Here is a 23,265-nt window from a genome sequence, read left to right as displayed (position 1 = left end):
TTTTTCAAACAAGGAATCATAGAATCCCTGAATGGTTTCAGTTGGGAAGGATCTCAAAGTTCATACTGTTCCAAGGGATACCTTCCACCAGACTGATTTTATAGAGGGAAACTGAGGCAAGCCAAGAACACAGGACCTGCTCACACATCACTACACAAAGAGCCACATCCCTAACTGGGAATGTAACTATGAAAACCCAACAGAGGGGTGGTGAGAACACAGAGCAGAGACCCTCACATCCACAGCAAACCCAATCCCATGGCAACTCCCATCTGGACAAGCTCCATTTTCCCCCCTGGAGTCATTAGAAAAACCCACGAGGGCAGCGAGGGGAAGTCAGCACTCGCCCTTCGCAAGGTCAACAAAAATCCCTCAAAATGTCATCGAGTTTTGCGAGTCCTAAATGAAGCAATTGCTTAATCTACCTGGGGGATTGCAGCTATTATATCCACTGCCGTAAACAAGCCTCGGCTCCAGCTCCGAAGGATTGCACCGGCGGAGAGGAGCCGAGGCTAAATTGACAAGTTGTCTCCGCTGCCCTTGAAACTCAATTTGCCATCGCTCACCTCATTTCAAATTAGCACAGAGAGAAACCTTGTCGGCCGAGCTGCTCTTTTGGGGCTCTTACACAAGAGCCCTGCTCCACACGCTGGTGGTGTGGGGGTTTATTCTGCTGCAGCAGGAATAGGGAAAAAATGGAGATTAAATGCAGACCCTCGAATGCAGTCAAAGTGTCCAAGGCCAGGTTGGACAGGGCTTGGACACCATGGAATAGTGGAAAGTGCTCCTGGCCATGGCAGGGGGTGGAATGAGATGAGCTTTAAAGTACCTTCCAGCCCAAAATATTCCATGATTCTATGAAATTAGACAGAAATTCAGCCTGCTACCATCAAACCTTCAAAAGGTGTGTACATCTCTAAAATCCTTCCCTGAACACTTAAAAGGCATGAGTACAGGAGCAGAGCTCTGCACAGAGGTGGAGTTTATGCTGCTCCAAGGCTTCAGCTGGGACTGTGATGAATTCTCACAGTGGGTTGGGACGGCTCAAGGAAGAAGAGATCCTCCAGATTTGTGTGCAACTTTTTTGAAAAGGGCCCTGAATAGAAACGGGCTCGAGCCACATTTGCAACAAACGTGTTCAGCATCCAGGGAGTTTGCTTTGTATTTTCAAAAGAGGAGTTTTCAATAGCTGTGATTTCAGGTGAAAGTTTCATATCAGTGCTGGATGGATGGTATTAAAAAAAGAAAAAAAAAATCAAAGGCAGTATTATTAACCTGCAGCCTGAAATGCTCTTGTTTTCACAGAATCACAGAATCACAAGGTTGGAAGAGACCTTCAAGACCATCGAGTCCAACCCATGCCCTGACACCTCAACTGAACCCTGGCACCCAGTGCCACATCCAGGCTTGTTTTAAACACACCCAGAGATGGTTTTCATACCTCAGCCTAGATCTGCTAGAAGCTGCTGGTGCCACTAGTTCACTGGCACCAGAACTTAGAGCCAACAGCCCACTGCCTTTAGAGGGATGGGGCTTATTCCTGTGCTGGAACAGACCTGGTGCTCTGGGGACACCCTCTGCAATGGGATGGGGTGTGGGTTTATCCATCCTTTCCAACAATGGGGGATGCAGCAGAGTTAACACAGACATGCAACCACCAGAGGGGCTGCAAATGCCATTGCAACCACAGCCAGGAGTGACCTGCCCAGCGCCTCTCCTGCTGCCACTCACGTGGGCTGGCAGCTCTCCATCCATCCTCGAGAAGGGGTTAAAGCCTTGCTGGGATCTCCCTTGCTGTTCTCAGGAGAAGCACCACCTTCTCTCACCTCCAGGAAGCTCAAACCTCGCTCTGCAGCCCTTGCAAAGGGACACATCCACAGATCCTCCTTGTGAGAGCCCCGGGCTTGGTCTGGGGTCTTGTGTGCTGGAAAAGTCTCTCCTCCAACCCGAGCTTCCAAAGAAAGGCACAGCAGTCTCTGTTGTTCAGTCTCAAGGCAGTTTATTGTTAGTTATCTAAAAGATTTTCTTCTGGGGCTGCTGTGGTTTGCTCACAGCTCAGGCAGAGGCACACACACACCCTGACATCCTCTCTATCTGCTGTCTTCTTCTTCTCTCCCCCTGCCCAGGGCTGCTGCTATCTTTTATATGATGTATTACATGTTTATAGTTTTCCCCCAATACCTACTACCTCTATTACAAAGTGTTTTTCTACTCTAAACCAATCTGTGAGTGCCAACATCACCGAGAACATGGAGGCAAGAAAAAGGAAGGATGAAGAACAGGATCAGCCCACTTTCCTCCATCTTAGAACTTCTGACACCCATGTACAAAGTAAAACCCCCCCTGTACAAGTGCTAAAACCCCCCTGTACAATACTAAACAAATTTCCTCTCTGTTTTGTAACTACTTCTACTATACTATCTAACCCTTTGTGGCTGTTTGTTCCACCTCCAAAGTTGGTAACTCATTCCATGGTTCAAACTCAAAATCACAGCTGTTTCCAACTGCCTGCCAGAGTCCAAAATGTTTCTGATCAAGGCCTGGAACCTCTAAAAATGTCTGAGAGACATTTTGAGTTCCTACACTCCTGAGCTGCAAAGACAGATCCTGAGCCTCAGGGAAGACTGAGCAGCCAAGCAAAGGAGGAAAAACACATTTCTGAGGAGATCTGGAGGGTGAGGATGCTGCTCTCTGCCCTTCCCAGCTCTGTTCAGCACCGAAACAGCCAGGCTGGGGCACTCGGTGCAACCAAACCCTGCAGAGCCGGCGCGGCGGCGGGACCGAGGTGCCAGAGCCGTGTCACGTTTGGTCCCCCGCAGCACGCAGCGGGCCTGACGTGGCAGCATCTGCCCTGGCTGCCGGCACAAAGGGCCCCTTGAGAGCTGGGCCAGCCGTGGCCTTCGGCCGCGGGCAGCGCCGCCGTGGGCAGCACAAGAGGCCTTGTGTTCCCTGCTGCTCCTGGGCTGGGAGGGGGATAAAGAGCCACTGTTGGCTGTCACCAGATGACCCGTGCCCACCAACAAGCGCCTGCCTTTCCCACCCCCAGATCTACCACTGCCCTGACCCCCCAGCCCTGCTGAGAGGGGACACCAAGGGTCTCATGGATGCTGGAAGGAGGCAGGTGCCAAGCTCAGGTCTGTGATTCAGGCTCCCCAGGACAGCAGCACTTCCCTTGAACATCACAGCTTAGATGATTGTCCTCATCTCGACACCTCCTAAAGCTTGGAGGTCGAAGAGCATCAGGTGTTAAAACAGCACCTGTTAAGGAATTTCTGGTTGGTTTTGGTTTCTTTTACAGAACTAGCATTTGCTTTCCAAAACAAACAGCAGAGCATGGAAAATAGGGAAAGCAAAAATAAAACTAAGAGCTCCCAGTAAATCCTAAGCAATTTGAAGGTGGGTACCAGCATCTGCAAGGGATTCAGCCTGGGGGCAAGGCAGAAAGTTGAGGCCAGTTGGTATCATCCCATGTTTCACCCATCTTGAGTTAACCCAGAGCCTCTGTGCTGTTCTCAAACCCCATGCTCTTGCTCCAGCTCCCAATTTTCTGATGCATTGCATGAGCTGCCTCCTTTGGGTGAGCCGTGACTGCAGCACAGCCCTGCTCCTTGGCATAAAAACTTTTCCCTCCACTCATCGTCTCTAATTTATCCCCCAGGCCTGGCACACAGACTTGCCCTCACCCTGCAGCTTCTGGTGTGCCAGTGGCCTTTGCTCCCAGCCCACAGGGTGTTATCCATGCTATCCACACCAGTGACTGCAGGGGAAGGCAAAACTGTGCCTGCTCTCATGGCTGACACTCCTCACCTTCTGCCACCGAATCTACTGACAAAATTCAAACCAAGTGAGCAGATGGAGGAGCGAGCATGAAATTTTTCCCCCCACTGCTCCCATTTGAATCAGCCACAGGTGATTCCCATGCCCTGGCAGGCACAGGAGATGCCGAGCTTGTGGGGTAATGGGAACAAGCAGGGAGAGGACATCTTGTCCTGGAGTAGTGGACACCCAGCAAATAACAGAGCTATCCACCACACAGCACTGAGCATGCAGCTCAGAATATCCTGATTAGCTGGGGAACATTAGGAGAAGCATTTGCCTGAGCAAATTCCCTTGAATAGTCATGATCAGAGTGCTGCTGGCAGAGCCAGCAGCTTGGCTGGGCAGGGAGGTGACAGCAGGGCACTGACACCCAGAGAAAACCTGGGCTCTGCCAAAATACATTGCTCCCTGACCCCCTGCCTCCTCCTAGGGCTTCTGGCCCTGATCCCACAGCAAAACCACCAAAATCCTCCCTGGAAAACGCTCAGGAGCTCTGTGCTCTCACACCCCATGGCAGCCCCATGGCTGCCTTTCCCCTATCACAAAAAATCCAGGGCCAGATCCATAAGCAGCATCCCAACCCCTCCCACTGAAACTCCCACTGATTTGTGTCACTGAGGATCCTCCTACAAGCCAAACCTGAATCAAAGCACTCCTGGGTGAAGCCCTGCGCCTCCCCACCAGCAAAAAGAGCTTTTGACCACAGTGTGTGCTGTAGAATTTGACTTTGAGTGACTACCATAAAGTGTTTTTATTTTTAAGCTGTTTTATGCCGTTTCCCCAGCTCACGAGGAGAGCACCTTGGTGTCAACAGGACTCTTTTGTCTTTGTAAGCTATTTTGAGGCAAAATATCTGTAAATTACTTCCCCAAACCTCCGCACAAGCAGATCATGCAGAGAAAATAGGCTTTGCAGGAATGCAGTAAATTGTTTCTGTCACACAAGGAAATATAACCAATGGAAATCGTTATGGATGAGTCATTATGAGAGGGACCGAAAAAATTAACCTTCATCCATTTCCTTCATCTCGCAGCGTGTGCGAGGGTGTGCACGGGAGAAGGAAGGTGGAGAGCACCTGCTAAGTGAGGGCACGGAGCTGGGGGAAAGGTGGGATGTGCCAGCTGCTCTAGGCAGGGAAAACCTGACTCTTTGGGAGAGGGTGCAGGATCAGGGCGCTGCAGAAGGCAAAGAGCATCAGCCCACCCCTGAGATGGAAAAGGATGCTCCAGGGTGGGAGACATTTCTGCTCAATCCCATTACGCAGGAGGGGGATGCTCTTTTCCAGCTGTTATTACGCATTGATTTTGTCCATCCCTGGCTTCAAATCCCATGAAAACCTCAGGGGCTGAGCTCGTTTGAGGAGGAAGGTGAAGCCAAATCTCAGCCAGCATGAGCCCTCTCCCTTCTGCCACCACAGCACATCCCAGCACACCTTTCCTCATCTGATCCTCTGTGACTCCAGAGTAAACACGCAGTTTTCTACTTGACAGAGGTTTTTTGTTAAATGCAGAGAAAACAGAGAAGGAATGCAGCAGCGTGGGCCAACGAGTTTGTTTGTGTGGGAGACGTGGCTCTGGGAGAGAGAAGCATCAGCTAGAGGAGTATATGCGAATCCAGCAGAGGAAAACATTTATTCCCACACATTTGGGATAAAACCCATCAGTAGTAACTCCAACTCAGCACCACCCAGCTCTGCTCGAGCCCCTCACCATTAACCAAGTGCTGTGCACACATTTCACTCCGTACCTGCACACATCCCCTGCAGAGGTTACAAAAAATAAGAAGCAAATCCATTTCCAGAGTGGCAGATAACGATTCCTCCGGCCACGGCGTGCAAACAAGGCAGCGGAAAAGGCTCAAGTGTTAAATGTTCCCTAATGTGCAGTAATTGATTTCCATGTGTGCAGTAATGGATTTGGTCACATCATGCAACAATGGATTTGACATGGGTTCTCGCTGATATTATAAACATAGTTAAGTTGTTAGCGTAGTGCCTGGGAATTAGGGCTTTCATAGCACTGACCTCGTGGCCCAAGCCAGCTGGCCAGCACCAGCAGCCACCAAAATCTTCAGGGCTGCTTCATGCTCAAGGACACAGCCATCAATTTAACAGCTGAAAGCCACTTGGAGCTGAGCAAAATGCATCTCAAGTTCTGCTCCATCCATTTGCTCACATCTACATGGTTTCTGCATGGTTCCTCTCCTCCCCTGGCTTTTTGCACGCCCCAAGGTGTTGAACTCCCACCCCAGGGATGGGCAGGAGCAGCGGCACAGCAGCTCAGGCTGGTTTGGGTTCGAAGGTAACTTGAAATTCATCTAGCTCCAGCCTCCCAGGTTGCTCCAAGCCTCATCCAAAACAGCCAGCAAAATGTGCTCAGCATCACTTCAGTCCCACTAAAACTTGGTTTCAAAAGTTTGTTCTGCTTCCCATCACAAGCAGAGTGATTCAGACCTGCAAGGCTTCACATTCAGCCCCTCGAGCCCAGCTTGTCTCATCTTAGAATCCTAGGTGGTGTGGGCTTGAAGGGATCTTGAAACTCATCTCATTCCAAACCTCCCTGCCATGGGCAGAGACACCTTCCATTACCACAGGTTGCTCCAAGCCCTGTCCAACCTGGCCTTGGACACTTCCAGGGATCCAGGGAGAGCCACAGCTGCTCTGGGAAATCTGTGCCAGGGCCTCACCACCCTCACAACCAAGAATTCCCTCCCAGTTTTTCCATCTGTCCCTGCCCTCTGGCAGTGGGAGCCATTCCCTGTGTCCTATCCTTCCATCCCTTGTCCCCAGTCCCTCTCCATCTCTCCTGGAGCCCCTTCAGGCTCTGGAGGGGCTCTGAGCTTTCCCTGGAGCTTCTCCTCTCCAGGTGGAGCACTCCCAGCTCTCCCAGCCTGGCTCCAGAGGGGCTCCAGCCCTCAGAACATCTCCATGGGCTCCTCTGGACTTGCTCCAGCAGCTCCACATTCTTCCAGGTCTTTGGCTCCACTAACAATCATCTTCCACATCCCACAGCCCATCCATTTACGGATGCACTTCCGTTGCAAGTGCTGGTGGGAGAAGCCATAGAACTTAAAAAATCCATGGAATTGTGGAATGGTTTGGGTTTGCAACTAACCTTAAAGATCCTCTTATCCCAACCCCCATCACCAGCACCGCGACTCCTGCTGTAGGAAACACCAGCTAAATCCCAACACCATCTCCTGTCAGCTGGGAGGGACCACAGGCAGTGGTGGAGGGCTGGAACTGGTTCCTATTGGGTATTTACAAGCCTTGCAGCAATGTTAAAAATCTATTATTTTCACTTGGGCACTGCAGCAGCGCTCGGCTTCTGTCGAGAAGTGATTGGGCTCCTGTCCGCCAGGGACACCGAGTGATTGTACAGAGAAAATTGCATCCAGCAATGGGGGATTTAAGAGGGTGCTTGTTCTCAAACAGGGCTCCAATTAATTAACTCAGAGGAAGGGGCTGTTTGGAGTTTGCTTAGTGTTTTCTGTGTTTTCCTTGGTGCATTGAATTTATTGGCGGGTGCCTTTGTTTCTTTCTTGCTTTTCTGTTCGTCTTTAGGACTCTTTGGTGAGATGATAAAGCTGAGGGAAGGTGTTTACTCGGCAGGGGATTAATTGGCAAGCAGGCAGGAGAAATGGTTGGGCCAGACCCGAAATTCAAACCCTCCTGCTGCACCTGCCAGCACAGGGAATGGAAATCCTGGCCAGCCCAGTGCTGGTAGGATTTTGTAGCACATGTGTGTCAAGGCCCACCAGAAGCTGTCGTAGGAAAGGTTCTCAGGGATGGGACTCTCACTTCATATCTTCCAACTCTGCATCAAGCAAAACTGGGGGAAATTAGCAAACATCAGTGTCATGGGCATGAAAAGTGTACCAGTACTGGGCGTGCAACTAGTGGGAGCAGCGCTGAGCTCTGAAGAAAGCAGGAAAGCCTTTTTTTGGGATTGTGGCTTCTGCCTGAGCCGGCTCAGCGCTGTTTCATGGGGTATGGTAGAGCCTGCAATACCCTCTGCTCCACCCTCTAGGCTTTAGTCACCCACTAGGACAAGAAATTCCTCCAGACATGGATAATTTAATCTTTTTGACAACAAACACAGAAGGATTTGATGTCAGGTGGAGTCCCGCCCCAGACTATACCCCAGGAGAGAATATTCTGTGTTTAAAGAGAATTAGAGATTGGTGTTGCACACAGAGAGACTGTGGTGCACAACTGGAGGAACCACACACTGGGGTTTCAACCAAAGGACACCTGGAGAAGCATCACTGATGTCTGTGACTGCTGAGGAGAGCAGGTGCCTCCCATGGGGATGGGATTTGGAGGAGCACATCCTCCAACGCATAATTCCCAAATTTCCAATGGAACCATGTTCCTCAAGGACAGATGCAGAAGAGGAATCCAGAGATTCCTGGCCTGTGGTGACCCAGAACACAGCACCACCTCCTCTTTTTGGAGACCTGGGGCCCCACCGCTCCAGGGGCGCCGTCCCCAAACACAACCACAGCCACGGCCCCAACCACTCAGCCCTGACTGCTCCTTCAGACCGAGACATTTCACAGCCCTGCTGCCATTTCCAGGGGTGAGAAAGGTCCCCTTCTTGCCCTCAGCCCTAATCTTTCAAAGGAATTAATCTTCAAAGCAATCTTGCCCAGCAGAACAGGTTTTGATTTATGAGTTGAGGTGACAGCTGAGCTCCTCTGACACGGGAGGTGGGAAGCGTTGGCTGGATGGGGTCAGTGCCAGGAGGAACCTCCACAGAAACCCCAGCTGGAGCAACCACCACCTCTTTGTCCTTGGGAAACTCCAACCTGCCTTATTTTCTTCATTAACCAGGGAAAGCAAGTTTCCCACCTACAATAATTTTTTTTAACAAAAAGTTGACCTCAGCAATAGCACGAGAGCCTCATCAAAGGCTTTGTTTTCCTCTCATAACACCACTCCCTACGACAAATTGCAGCACAACCCACACGAAAAACTGAACCAAGGGGATTTGGCTTCATTGAAATAAAACATTTTGATGAAATTTTAAATGAGAAAATGGTGATGGCCCCCACAAAATGATTTGATTTCGGTGAATCTGTGTTTCCATTTTGAAAAGTGATTCATTAGAATTTTTTTTTCCAACCAGCTCTAATCAAAGTGCTCTAGGCATTTTTGAAAATTTCAGTCCCGAGCTTCGAAACAATTTAATTTGTGTTATAAAGCAGCAAAGTTTATGACACAGAGATACAGCGAATGGAAGCACTTTTTGACTTTGCAAACACTTCAACTTTAAGAAATTAAATTAATGGTAATGTGGGAGAGTAATTTCAAAAGTTTCTTTCCCGAAGTACAGAAAGTATTTTCCAACTCGTCTGAAGGCAGACTTTATAAATATAATATAAGGTTGTCATCTCCACGCTTACAGCTTGCTTTTCACTACCACCAGCTCCATTTAAAGTTTCTTCAGGTAGTGAGCAAATGAAATAAAAGAACTCATTTCTGCTCGTGAAAACTCCAGTGACGGGATCATTATAGAGAGCATCTCCAAAGGGAAAAGGAAAAGGGGGAGAGAAAGCAGAGGATATATGGTAAAAATGGAAAGAGAATGAGAACATCATGGGAAATGTTCATTCCAACAAGGGCCCCATTCAGGCGCTCTTGTCTTTCCTTCAGGGTTAGTTCATGTTTCATTACAGATTAACACAGCATCTCTTCTCTCCAGCCTCTCACTGGAGACCGCTCCCTCCATTTAAATAGATTTCAAAAGCCAGGCTTGATCTATGCCAAGCTGTAATTTTGGATGGTAGCGTGGCACGTAATGCACTGCAGCCTTTGCAGAGAGGAGGAGGTGTGTGAATTGCTTCCTCGAGATGATAAATTCATTAGATAAAGGAACCCGAGATAACAGGAACAGCACCTGGTGGCACGGACGTGCAGGGAAGGGGGTCACAGCATGGCTCTCATGGTTTGCATTAGAGCAGAGAACTGAACAAAAGAGACTTGTACCAGGGACTGGAAGGGACCTTTGGGTCAAGCACTCCTACTTTTTCCTCACTGAGATAACCACATAATAATTCAACAGCTGCTTGAACCTGTGAATGCCATCCCATGGAAAGCATCTCGAAATGCCAACCAGGAAGACTGGGAAAAATGAAATATCCTGCCCCTAAGTAGAGGGGAACTCGGATCTGGTCTGCAGTGCTGCTGGTAGAGATGCAAAAATACCAGAAATCTGCTGTGCTGTGCAGGCTGGATGCAGAGGATGGGGCAGTAGGGATAACACAGCCCCAGGCTGTGTAATCCCTGCTATCCCACCAGCTCCTGGCACTCTCACCTGCAAGCACTGGGATCTGGTAGCTCGCTGAGCCAGCCCTCTCCAGCACACTTAAATTCAGCTCCACTGCCACAGCAAAAGGAGCACAGCAGCTCCAAGAGAACCAGGACAAAGAAATGGCAGGATGCTCTGGCAGCCACATGAAGGAGAGTAATAAACATTGGAGATGGAGCAAAGCAAAGGGGATCAGCAGGGCATCACAAAGTGGGAGAGTGAAAAACGGCAGGGATGCTCTCATGGAGGAGAAGGGGAAGGAGCATGGAAAGCCAGCAAGAGATCAGGGATGCTAAAAACTGGAGGGTTTGGAAGGTCTAGCACCATCTCCAAGGGCATTGCAGGAAGCCCACAGAAAAAAGCCTCAGAGTGGGGCCCTGCAGCCGAGTGAGCTCTGTGATCAGAGAGCAGCAGGTCAAGCTCAAATTTTTCCAGAGCCCCCTGCCAGGATGACAGCCAGGAGCAGCTGCATCCTCCCGGCTCTCTGCCATCCCCGAGGTTACCTGATCCAAACCAAACCTAATCAATACAGGGAGGAGGAACCCGGCATGAGGAGATTACCATGGCAGGAGAGCTGCTCGCAGCCACGGAGCTGGCAAAGCCTTCCCACAACAGCAAGTGAGCTGCCAGATGGATTTTGATCTCATTAATCTCTTTTGGGGCCAGCCGGCAGCACAGGGCTGCCATGGGCAAAGCGCACGCGACACCTTCCTCCAAAGCCATGGAGAAAGGGAAAGATTCCACATAGAAATGTTCTCCCACTCTGAGCGCTGCAGGCACCCTAGTGCTGGAAATGGGGGTCATATATGGCCAGAGGAGCTGTGGCTGCCCCATCCCTGGAGGTGTCCAAGGCCAGGCAGGACAGAACTTGGAGCAATTCAGGCTGCTGGAATGTTGTGTTGCACTAAATAATTTATTTAGTTCACTGGAAGGCATCCCTGCCCACAGAAAGGGGGGTGGGCTTTAAGGTCACTTCCAACCCAAATCACTCCTGACTGCACAATTCTATATCTGTGCCATTAATTCATTTATCAGCTCTGCAGCTCAGAGCTTATTTGGATTTCACATAGGGTAATGAGGATACTGCAATCTCTATCCAGGGGAAAGTCTTTCCTGCACTCTCTTGAGGCTGTATAAATTAAACATTCTCTTTGGTGCAAGAGGTCAGTGCTGTCCAAGGGATAATGCACCAGGCTGGGACCTGGGGTCTGGTTCAGTAGATAATCTTGAGGGTTTTAATCCCTTCAATTCATTCTCTCTGCTGTCTCCTAAGTAAAATATGGGATACCAACCAGAATTGAGGTCTCCCAGTGAAAAGCATCCCATGATCATTATTTTAGATTGAGGAACATACAGAAGAGTCTATAGCAAGGCCTGAGACATCACAAAGGAGGGGATAACTAACCTGAGCTACAGGCATCAATAAATCAGCTCCAGTGCAGGAGCAGTCCCAGCTTAGGGTAGAATCATAGAACAATTTGGGTTGGAAGGGACATAAAATTTGCCTCAGTCCAGCCCCCTTGGCATGGACAGGAACACCTTCCACTAGACCAGGTTAAGACTTGGCATTTTAAACACTTCCAGGGATCCAGGGGCAGCCACAGCTTCTCTGGGCAAGCTGTGCCAGGGCCTCGCCACCCTCACAGGGAACAGATTTTTCCTAATATCTAATCTAAACCTATCCCCTGTCAGATTGAAGCCATTCCCTGTTGCTCTTTGCCACTGGACCAGGCCAAGAGTGAAGCTGGGAGCACCAGAGCATGGAGAGGCCACCTCCAGCTGCCACCAGATGGAAAAGAACCCATTGCATTCTCTCACTGAGGGTCCTCCCACCCTGTGCTGCACCCCCTGACTGCACACCCACCTCTGCCAAGCACAGGTTCAGCTTCAAAGCAATGCAAATCCATGGGTGTGAGGGGCTGCTCACACTCGGAGCACTCCGAGTCCGGGGCCATTCGGTCCATGTCAATTAGGGATAAATTTAAGCTAATGAGAACTAAGTGTCCAGGCAGGGCTTTCCATCGATTTGGTTAAACCAATGTAAGAGAGCAAGTGCATGTGTGGATTTGGGGATGTGTGTGTGTGGATGGCTGCATTGCTCTTAGGTAGTTTGCCCCCAAACCTTCCTTGGTTCATTCTGGAGGTTTTTCAGATGAAAGCCCCAAATTTGCAGTGTTTTCTTTTCGAGTGATGCTCACACGGTGCTTCCAAACCCTCTGTGAAACAGAGCCACTGTTTTCTTTTGTACAGAAAAGTTGGGAGATAAATTGCAGATGATTCAGTAAATAACTCAGCCTATGACCTTGATGCTTATTGATTCCTCAAGCTGTTTATCTTTCTTGTGTGCTCCCCAGCAAAAACAATTATCACTTAATTATAAAGCAGCTTGGCTTGAGGGAACCACCAATTGGCTGGCACAGGATGAGTTCATCCCTGCACACCACAGAGCCCCAACCAGCGCGACTGCTTAGGATTCAGGACCACAAACTTCATTATTTTCTTCCTAGCTCATGTTTTTCCCCTCGTTTTAAAATCACTTAAGGATGTTTAGCCAATCCGGGTGCTTGACTGCCCGAATATTCGCGATGGATGGGATCGAAACAGCAAGTGCCAGCACTGGGAAAGGGGAAAAAAAGAACTAGAATGACAAAGAGAAGCACAAGGAAAGGTTATTGGTCCTGGAAATAAAATACCTGGGCTGTTCTCTCCTTCAGTGACCTTGGGTAAAGCTTTTCCTCTGTTGCCTCCCCTCGTCTCTGTGCAGAGCTGTGCCAGCCGTGTGCAGAGCCCGGCACAAAGGATCCTCCTGCTCCTGCCCGAACTTTCCCAATGCCACTGGGATGGGGGGAATGACAGCTCGGCACTGCTGCAGCCCCGCATGCATTTGGAAAGCACTTAGAGACATCCATTAGCATGGGAAAGGGGAATTATCATCCCCAGCCCAAGGCAGGAGGAGGGAAAGGAACCTCCCCCTTCACTAGAAATGAAGGATTTGCAATTTGTAATTTTCACGCACTTCTGAGCTGTGCCATCCTGTGAGTCCACAGAGGGATCTGGACAGGCTGGATACTGCAGCAGGTCCAGGGAAGGGGCTGGAGCTCCAGGAGAGGCTGAAGGGCTCAGGATGGAGAAAAGAAGGCTCAGGTGAGACCTTCTGGCTCTGCACAACTCCTGACAGGAGGGGACAGCTGGGGGGCATCGAGCTCTGCTCCCAGGGAGCAGGGACAGGATGTGAGGAAACAACCTCTCAAGTTGTGCCAGAGGAGGTTTATGTTGGATATTGGGGGATATTTCTCCATGGAAAGGGTTGCCCAGCCCTGGCACACGTTGCCCAGGGCAGTGGTGGACTCACCATCCCCAAAGGGATGTAAAACCCACGTGGCTGTGGCACTCGGGGACGTGGTTTAGGGATGGGCTTGGCAGTCCTGGCTTAACAGTTGGGCTCAACGATCTTGGAAGATTTTCCAACCCAAATGATTCCGTGACTCACACTCCAGACTCCCTAAACACTCCTGTGCCCCGCAACAGCGCACGACGTGCCGCAGAGACGCTTCATTTCCCAGCTCTAGATGCTCTTTAGCTGCCAGATCCCCCAGAGCTGCCTTCCTCCTCCCTCTGCACTCCCACACAAAGCCTCAGCCCAGCAAACCCCGTTAGGGAGCTGCGGGACGCTGATGTGATCAGGTCGAGGATGCAATGCAATAAGAGCAGCAGCAGCCCAGAGCGCTAAAGGGACAAACGCGGTTACACGCCGTAAGGAGATCAGGGACAGGCAGCACCTCCCGGGCCTGCCTGGGGACACCGAGCCTCGGTCCCTGCCCTGTCAGCAAAGCCACGATGGCACCGCGTGTGCCACAGCTCCTGCAGCTCTTGCAGCAGTGCCTGCACCCGCCGGACCCGGTGCAGCCTTTCCCTGTGCAAAACAGCTCAGGTTTTACGGGAAAGACCTCACGAGGCACTGCCAGCTCAGCACTGAGGGCTCAGGAAAGGCTCTACAGAGCATCCCTGCCCAGGTGCTGGGGTCACTCCGCAGCTCTGATGATCCCAGCTCCAGCCCTGTCTCTAACGGCACCAAAGAAATTCCATTTAAGCCCAGAGGGGCTGCCCATCACACTGTGGGCAGGACACTGAACCCCAACCCCAGAATGATTTTGGTTGGAAGGGACCTTAAAGCTGTGGGCAGGACACTGAACCCCAACCCCAGAATGATTTTGGTTGGAAGGGACCTTAAAGCTGTGGGCAGGACACTGAACCCCAACCCCAGAATGATTTTGGTTGGAAGGGACCTGAAAGCCCATCTTGTTTCACTCCCTGCCATAGGCAGAGACACCTTCCCATCTTCCAAACGCTGTCCAGCCTGGCCTTGGACACTTGCAGGGATCCAGGGGCAGCCACGGCTGCTCTGGAGAAACAGCTCCTGTGTCTCACCAAGCACTCAGCATAGTTGCTAGAGCATTTTTTACTGTCTCTATTTGGGACCAAAATCTCCTTTTATTCATCTGGGGTTACCCCAAGAGCTTTTATGCCATTAAGGAGCTCCCAGCAAAACCCAGCACATGGATCCAGCTTGTCTGCAGTGCTCAGGCTGTTGGTCATAATTAATTCCTGACTTAGAATTGGAGTAGAAAGGATTGCAAACAGATCAGACCACAGGTTGACATCCCTATTGATAACAAGCAGAGCTGCCCATAATGACCCCTATTCTTTACATTCTCCAGCAGGTATCACAAAAAAACATTCTTACACACTTAGTGGTGATTTTTTAAAATCTTTTAAAGCAGTTCAAGGAATGAAAACAAGCAATATCTCCCCTCCAACTCCTCTTTCCTAAATGTCTCCCATGCAAAACCACAACACTCCCCACCCCAGTGGCAGACAGCACACCCACGTTATGCTCATCACAGTCTGGGTACAGCTGTGCCCCTTTCCAAAGGTACAAACATCCTCTGCATCTCCTCTTCAGCTCTTCAGCCACGTGGCAGGAGGATATTCCACATCCTCACATTCCCACAGACAGAAGTTTTATGGCCCTGTGTTGCCCAGGGAGCAGCCAGGAGCAATCCAGGATATACTGTACCCTGGCAGGAGGGGATTGTCACATTAAAAAACCTCTAAATGCTTAAAAGGGTTTTCGTTTAGAGTCTCCTGCCGTGAAGTGTCTTCAAGGGCCCCAGATTTATTATTTCATCAGAAGATCAGAGAGGGGAAGTTTGTAGGAGATCAAACAAATAGGAATACATTAGGAGAGACAGTAGGAGAGGCTGGAGAAGCTGTTGGATTAAATCAAGCGGGACAGAATCCCTGCTGACCAGGGGTGGCTTCCCCTCACAGCTCCCACCCCATCACCTGCCCAGGCATCACCAGCTATGGAGATGGCAGCAGGGGCCTGGCGTGGGGAGTAAAGCCCCTGCTGGCAGCAGGAGCCACCTCCCATCCCTGATTTCTAAAGCAAAGGGGAGTATCTTTCCTACTGGATTTCATTATAGATCAAAGATTCAGAAAACATGCCAAAGGAGCAAGGGGAAAAGATGGATCTTCTGGGAAAAAAACACCTTAAGGTGGGCCTGAATTTGCTTCCTCACTCTGCTGCAGAATCCATGGATTTATTCTTTCTCTGTGTCTCAGTTTCCCCACTCCATGAGCAAGCCTCACAACCTTCTTTTGCCACTCTTAGAATCATAAAAGGTGGAATTGAGCTCTTAGATCAGAGCCCAGCCATCAGGCCAGCCCTGCCAAGGCCACCACTAACCCGTGTCCCTGAGCACCACATCCACACACTCCATTAAAAGACAATTCATCAAATCATTCCCACACTTCCAGGGACGGTGATTCCACCATCCCTGGACTTGACAAGCCTTTCAGTGAACAAATTTTTCCTGATTTCCAATTTACTCCATGGGATGCAGATGTTCAAAGCTGGGGCAGTGGCCAGAGCAGCCCCCCAGAAGGACCCTGACAGGCTGGAGAGGGGGGCAGGATTTGTCAGCAAGGACAAATGCAGGTCCTGCCCCTGGGCAGGATAATCCTGGGCACCAGAACTGGCTAGAGGTGGCCTGGAGAGAGCTCTGCAGAGAAGGGAGGCAATGAGCTGCCCTGAGCCAGGTTGTGCCCTGGGGGTGAGAAGGACAAAGGGATCCAGGGATGCATTAGCAAGAGCATTGCCAGCAGGTCAGGGGGGATCCAGCTCCTCTGGGGACACCTCAGGGTGCTGTGCCCAGCCCTGGATCCTCAGCACAGCAGGGACAGGAGCTCCTGGAGCTGGGCGAGCTCTTGGAGCATCTCCGTGCCCAGGAAAGGCTGAGGGAGCTGGGGATGCTCAGCCTGGAGCGGAGCCCCAGTGAGAGGGGCCTGGATGTCCTGGGTGTCCCTGGGTGTCCCTGGTTGTCTCTGAGTCTCCCTGGGTGTCCCTGGGTACCTTTGGGTGTCCCTGTCTGTCTCTGTCTGTCCCTGGGAGTCCCTGTCTCTCTCTGGATGTCCTGGGTGTCTTTGGGTGTCTCTGTCTGTCCCTGGGAGTCCCTGTCTCTCTCTGGGTGTCCCTGGGTGTCCCTGTCTGTCCCAGTCTCTCCCAGTCTGTCCCAGTCTGTCCCTCTGTGTCCCAGTCTGTCCCAGTCTGTCCCAGTCTGTCCCAGTCTATCCCTCTGTGTCCCAGTCTTTCCCAGTCTGTCCCTCTGTGTCCCAGTCTGTCCCAGTCTGTCCCAGTCTGTCCCAGTCTCTCTCAGTCTGTCCCAGTGTGTCCCAGTGTGTCCCAGTCTCTCTGTCTGTCCCAGTGTGTCCCAGTGTGTCCCAGTCTGTCCCAGTCTCTCTCAGTCTGTCCCAGTGTGTCCCAGTGTGTCCCAGTCTCTCCCAGTCTGTCCCAGTCTCTCCCAGTCTGTCCCTGTCTGTCCCAGTCTGTCCCAGTCTGTCCCAGTCTCTCCCAGTCTGTCCCAGTCTGTCCCTGTGTGTCCCAGTGTGTCCCAGTGTGTCCCAGTCTCTCCCAGTCTGTCTCTGTGTGCAGGAGGTCAGAACAGGGCCAGGCTCTGCTCCAGGCCCAGCAGTGGCCCCAGAGGAACGGGCAGGGATTGATCCCAGGGATTCCCTGCACAGGAGGCAGAACTTCCTTCTGTGCAGGGACTGAGCACTGGAACGAGTTCCTCAGGGAGCGTGTCCCTCACAGATGTCCCAGAGCTGTCCGGACACCCTCCTTGCCCTGCTCTGGGACAGCCCTGTTGGAGCAGGGGGCTGGGACCAGACGAGCCCCTGTGCTCCTTCCCTGACCCGATCTGGGATCCTGGATATCAGCTGCTGCTTTTGGCCCATTTTGGGCTTTGCTGCAGAAAACAGCAATTCTCCCAACCCCGCTCTGGAGCCTGGGCTCTGGCCTGTGCTGTTGGGATTTGCTGCTTGGTGCCACGTTTCCTGCAGCATTTGTGAGTTGAAACACGTCAGCCTTTCTGTTTGCTTGCCCCCCTCCCCACCCGTGGCAGCTGAACAGGCTTTGGAGCCTTCTGTTCCCCTCCACCCCCAGCACCTCTCGGCTCCTCGGCAGCTGTCAGCTCGCACGGCTTCATCTCGGCAGATCAGTGGGAGGACATGAATATACACCACACATATATAGAAATGTGCACAGGAGGGCTCTGCTGCTGCTCACACGTCTCGTGGGAGCGGGTCGGGAAATGGGCTGCCAGCACCTCCTCCCCTAAATCCTCATTCACAAGAGAACGTCACACCTCCGGGGTCAAGCCACGCTCGAGTTTTAATTCATTAAGCCAACTTCTGTGCTGGCTGAGTCTGCAGTCTTGAGGAAATTGCTATTTTATTGGGGTGGAAATGGGAAAGCTTTGCTTGCTGCTACCGGAATCTGGGTTCCCACCAGCACCTCCTGTGCCAGTCTGGGCTCAGGGCCTTCACCCATGGGTGACAAATGCCACTAAATCTCCATACCCACAGGGCCAGCTCTGCCAAAAATCACTCCTTGAACAAGCAGCTGTAGCCTCGTCCCATGCGATTCGGGGGCATGGGCAGTGATGCTGCCCCCCAAAACACACCAGCCATCCTTTAGTCTTGCAGAAGCTTTAAATGAACTGGGACAGGCTGTGACACCCCTGGGCAGAGCTGGGAGACACAGGGATGCTCCAGAACATTCAAATGAGGGGAGACAGGCAGCAACATCCCTGGGAAGGGCTGGGAGACAGGGATGCTCCACAGGGTGATGGAGAGCAGCAGGGCAGGAGGCAGGGAGGTGCTGTCACCAAAATACCAAACACAGTGTCTCTGAGTGACCTCAGCCTCCAGCTGCCACGCAGAAAACATAGAGAAAAAGGAGGAAAAATAATGTTTTCACTCCTGGCAGCTCAACAGAGACAACACCTGCTTCTGCCTGCTCCAGACTCAGCAAAACTTGGCTTCCATCACCTGATCGTGTACACGGCGAGCCCACGCAGACACACAAAAATCAATGCACATCGATCCCTAAGCCAGGAATTCATAAACTCCTTTAAAGGTCAAGGATTGATTTTTCACTTTCTGTAAAAAGAAGAGACTCCTGCCATCAGCCCCCTGCCCCCTCCCACCGGCTCATCCCGTGCCTCCCTCCCCGGCAGGTCCGCGCCGAGGCAGGGACACCTTCCCCATGTGCACAGTCATCCTGCAAAACAGAAGTGGCACATATAGAAAAATATGTTGCACTTGTAGTTGGCATCTTGCAGTAACAATGTGTTTGTAGTAGGCATCTTGCAGGAATTCCTGTGTTTGTTTAACTCCTGGCTTGCTGGAGGTGCTGTTTTTAAGAGTCTTGAAGAGAGAGAAGCCCTTGCAGGAGGAGCTGGATCCCTTCCCTCATTGATGCCCAGGATCTCACCAAGCAGGCTCTGACTTATTCATGGGAGGGTCCCCATTCCTGGCCACTGTCCCTCTGCAGGCCCACAGAGACCTCAAATCATCTCATCCAGCACCCTGGGAAGAGGCATCCTCCTCCTCTCCAAAGGCTGTGTACATTGAGTCTCGTGCCACAAAGACATCCTCATCTGCTGGACATTCCCAGCTGAGGGACATTCCCACCATACCAGCGAGGGGTTCAAGCAGCCCACCCCAAACCAAGCCAGGCACTCTGCTCCCCTGCCCCTCAGTTTGCCCTTTTAACCACAGTGGGCAGTTGTGGCAGGCACATTTCTCTCCTTCTCAGGATTTTTCATAGAGGTGCACAGAGAGAAATTAAAGATAAAACAATTTCTATTTCTGGTCCTTGTTTTTCCCACGTGGAATGTGTTTGGAGAATTGTTTACCTGGGGTGATGCTTGGTTGGATTCTGGTGAGGATTGTTTGAGCCTGGTGGCCAACCCAACCCACCTGGGGTTGGGCTCTCAGAGAGGGGCACGAGTTGTGTTAGAGTTAGAGAAAGTAGTATGTAGTTTGAGTATCCTCCTTTTGTATAGCATATTAATGTATTTTAGCATAGTTATAATAAAGCAATCATTCAGCATTCTGAATTGAGTCAGACATTGTCATTTCTTCCCATTGGGTTCACCTGCATTTACAATAGGCAGTGACACCTGATTGCTGTCACAGAGCTGGTCTCCATTGCAGGGTCCTGCTGTCCTTTGCTGGGAGCTGGCAAATCAATCCTCCAGGGAGTGATAACCACCCTGCCCTGGCCCTGTTGCCTGGATTTTTGCCCCTTTTCCCCGGCACACCTCCTCACCAGGCTGGAAGTCCCTCTGCTCAAAGTCCCCTCTCCCTCCTCACATCATCACCTCCAGTCAGATCCCTCATTCCTTTAGGTCCCGAGCAGATAATTCCAGCAGTAACTACATTTTAGAAGCCTTTCCATCATCCCTGTCCCTGTCTAGCCCTGGTCCCTCTCCACAACACCTTCCAGCCTGCTGCTATCCACAATTCCCACTCCATCCGGGTGCAGGCTGCAAAGCTTCAAAATGCAAAGAGCTTTCCCCAGCCACGCCATGACTTATTGCTCTTTGGAGGAACAAGAAAACAAATTTAAACAGTGCTGGATTTAATTGATTTCTCCACGTTTCCTCAATGGAAGCTCAGCAGGGAAAGTCAGAAGCACAATGGATGCAGAGGAGCAGCTGTGGGGGGGCTGTCCCACTCCTTGGCACATAGGCAAGGGTTTAAATTTATTTTAGCAAGCATTAAGGAAGTCTTAGAAACCAGAAAAGTCAAGTTTACCTGTTTCTGGAGGAAGTTTCCCTCCCTACAAAGCTTAGAGAAGCACTAAAAAAGCAGAATTTGAATGTTCCTCTGCAGATATAAAGTGTTTGGCATCACAAGTCTGGAGTTCCCAAAAACTTCTTACTAAAACTTTCCTCCCCAAAGAGGAATTCGTGGCAAAAGAAAACTCACAGAATAATCTGGTTTATAGCAAAAAAAAAAAAAAAAAAAATTATAATATCTGTTTTTGAATAAAAACCACAAGTGCTTCTTCCTGGCCAGTGCCAGCAGGCTCTGCCAGCCCTTGGCTGCTGCTCACGGTCCCAGCTTGGCTCCACATGTCCCTCCAAACGTGCCCAGTGCCACAGCCAGGCTGGGAGATGATTGTGTCACAGGGAATGAAAAGGACCATCGGCTCTCCCCACCTGCTTCGGGAGGGATTTTTAATGCACAGGGATGCTCGGAGATTGAGAGGGGCATAACCACCCCTAATGAGTCTAATTAGAATTCCACAGCCACTGCTGATGAGCAAAGCACGGGTAAGGAGAAGGGGCCAGGATTTGGTGTGCTGCTCTGTGCCCACTGCAGAGCCCAAACACTGCTGCATCCCCAGATCCCAAACACTGATGGATCCCCAGATCCCAAACACTGATGGATCTTCAGATCCCAAACACTGCTGCATCCCCAGATCCCAAAACATTGATGGATCCCCAGATCCCAAACACTGCTGGATCCCCAGATCCCAAAACAGTGCTAGATCCCCAGATCCCAAAACATTCCTGTATCTCCAGATCCCAAACACTGATGGATCCCAAAATCCCAAACACTGCTGGATCCCTATATCCCCAACACTCTGGACTCTGGGGGAAGGGGGCAGGAGGGTGGTCGGGGCTGGTGCACAAAGGGCAGATCCAGATCGATCCAAGCCCCGCCCCAGCTGCTCGATGGCATTCCCAATGCCCCTGGAAAGAGGGAAGGAAGGATCAGCAAGACGTTTGAGCCAGGGCACAGGAGATTATGCTAAAAAAGCTTTTCTGAGCACCACAGTGCTGACGGAGCAGCACAGCTTGATGAGGAGAATCCCAGAATCCCAGAATGGCTGTGTTGGAAAGGACCTTAAAGCTCATCCTGTTCCACATCATTCCATGGGCAGGGACACCTTCCACTGTCCCAGGCTGCTCCCAGCCCCATCCAGCCTGGCCTTGGGCACTGCCAGGGATCCAGGGGCAGCCACAGCTGCTCTGGGCACCCTGTGCCAGGGCCTGCCCACCCTCCCAGAGAAGAATCCCTCCCCATGTCCCATCCGTCCCTGCCCTCCCTCAGCTTGAGGACATCTCCCCTTGTCCCTGCATGTCAGGGATGCTGTGGAGGAAGGACAGCCACAGGAAAATCCAGCTCAGTTCCCAACTCCATCACGTCTTCCCACATGACCTTGGACAAGGCATTTAATCCTTCTCTGCCTCATTTTCTTGGTGTTTTGCCTCAGAGGAGTTTGGGGCTGGACTTTGTCTTACAAGGGGTTTGGCTACACTTGAATGCTTATTTTAAATTCAGTAATTGCCAATTAAATCAACATGCTTAGCATATTTTCATGGACTGTGTTTTTTTTTTTTCCCAGCTAAACATGTTCACCTTAATTAAAGGAGTCTGCAAGTCATTGCAAAGCCATCATGTCCTGCCAGTTCTGTCTCAGCACTGAAGCATTTGTATGCCCACGAAACCAATTTTGCATGATTGGCACTAAGGGATGGGACCTTCTGTTCATTAGGGGCTTCTAAGTGCCACTAGGCAAGAAAATTAAATCTGATTCAGATGGGAGGAGAAGGATGGATGACAAAGACAAGACTTTTCAGGGAAGGGAACAGACTGTTTTACACTGCATTTAGAGGAGATAAAACATACGGGCCCTGTTCTGAGGCAAAAGGGCGAGGTCTGGCCACAGAAGTTACATTTGCAGGTCTATTTATAGCTTATGTGCTTTTTAGCAAGAGGATGTGATTGCTGCATTGATGGTTCATGAGGCATTTGCTGTGTTTGGGATGTGATTCTCAAGCCCTGCTCCCCAAGCACAGGAGGGACCCACGGAGGAGGTCACTGACACTTAAACTGATTTCAGCTCCAAGTCTTCTGTCACGTTGAAAGGCTGAAATCTGGCAGCAGAAGAGGATAAAGGTGATGAAGCAAACAACAGATTTACCTGTTTTTCCAGGGAAAAACAGCTCAGCAGTCTATCCAAGCTCACACCAGCACCAGGTTCGTGCCATGGCAGTCTGGCCCCTTGTTCTACATGATGCAGCCCCTGGTTATCTGTGCTAAGAACCCCTGCAAGAAACATCCAGTGGGGAACTGGGCTGGACTGGGAAAAGCCAGACCCCCACCAGGCAGGCCAGTGAGGCAAATGCACCGAGAGATGGGAGCAAGGGATGGGCAGAGGGGCTTCAGCTATGTGGGGAGGAAGAAGCAGGAATCAAACATCCTACAAAGCACCCGGCTGGGATACAGGGACACACCTGGCACATCCTCCTCCATCCCAACCCCCTGCAGCCTTTCCTGCCAGGAACTCACACCAGCATGAGTAGAATTCTCTTAACAGCAACAATGACAAGCTACAGGCATCAGTTTGTGCCCCACACCACCCATGGGAACAGCCCAAAGCTGCCCCAAAATCCTTCTGGGACCACCTTCACTGGAGTCCTTTAAGGTAACACCACCAAAACTTTGTGGGAAAGCAAAGATTTAATTTTTAATTATTTTTTTTTTAAGATTTGTTTCAGAAAAGCTGTCAAAAATGTTTAATTGATGAAAAGCTGGATTTCCAGGGAAAGACATGTTTGAGAAGTGACACTGATAGCCATGTGAGTAGAGAGTCTGGGGTTGAGTGTGAGGAGTGGGTGGGAGCACAGGGGAAGAACACATTAGAGTTGCAAATGCAGAATGAAACAAAGCCCTCCATCATCTTAAAATCTTTCCTAAAAGGGAGTTTTACTTT

This window comes from Lonchura striata, chromosome 24, assembly GCF_050655825.1.
Source record: "Lonchura striata isolate lonStrDom1 chromosome 24, ASM5065582v1, whole genome shotgun sequence".
Taxonomy (NCBI): domain Eukaryota; kingdom Metazoa; phylum Chordata; class Aves; order Passeriformes; family Estrildidae; genus Lonchura; species Lonchura striata.
Note: the sequence above shows the minus strand (reverse complement) of the source record.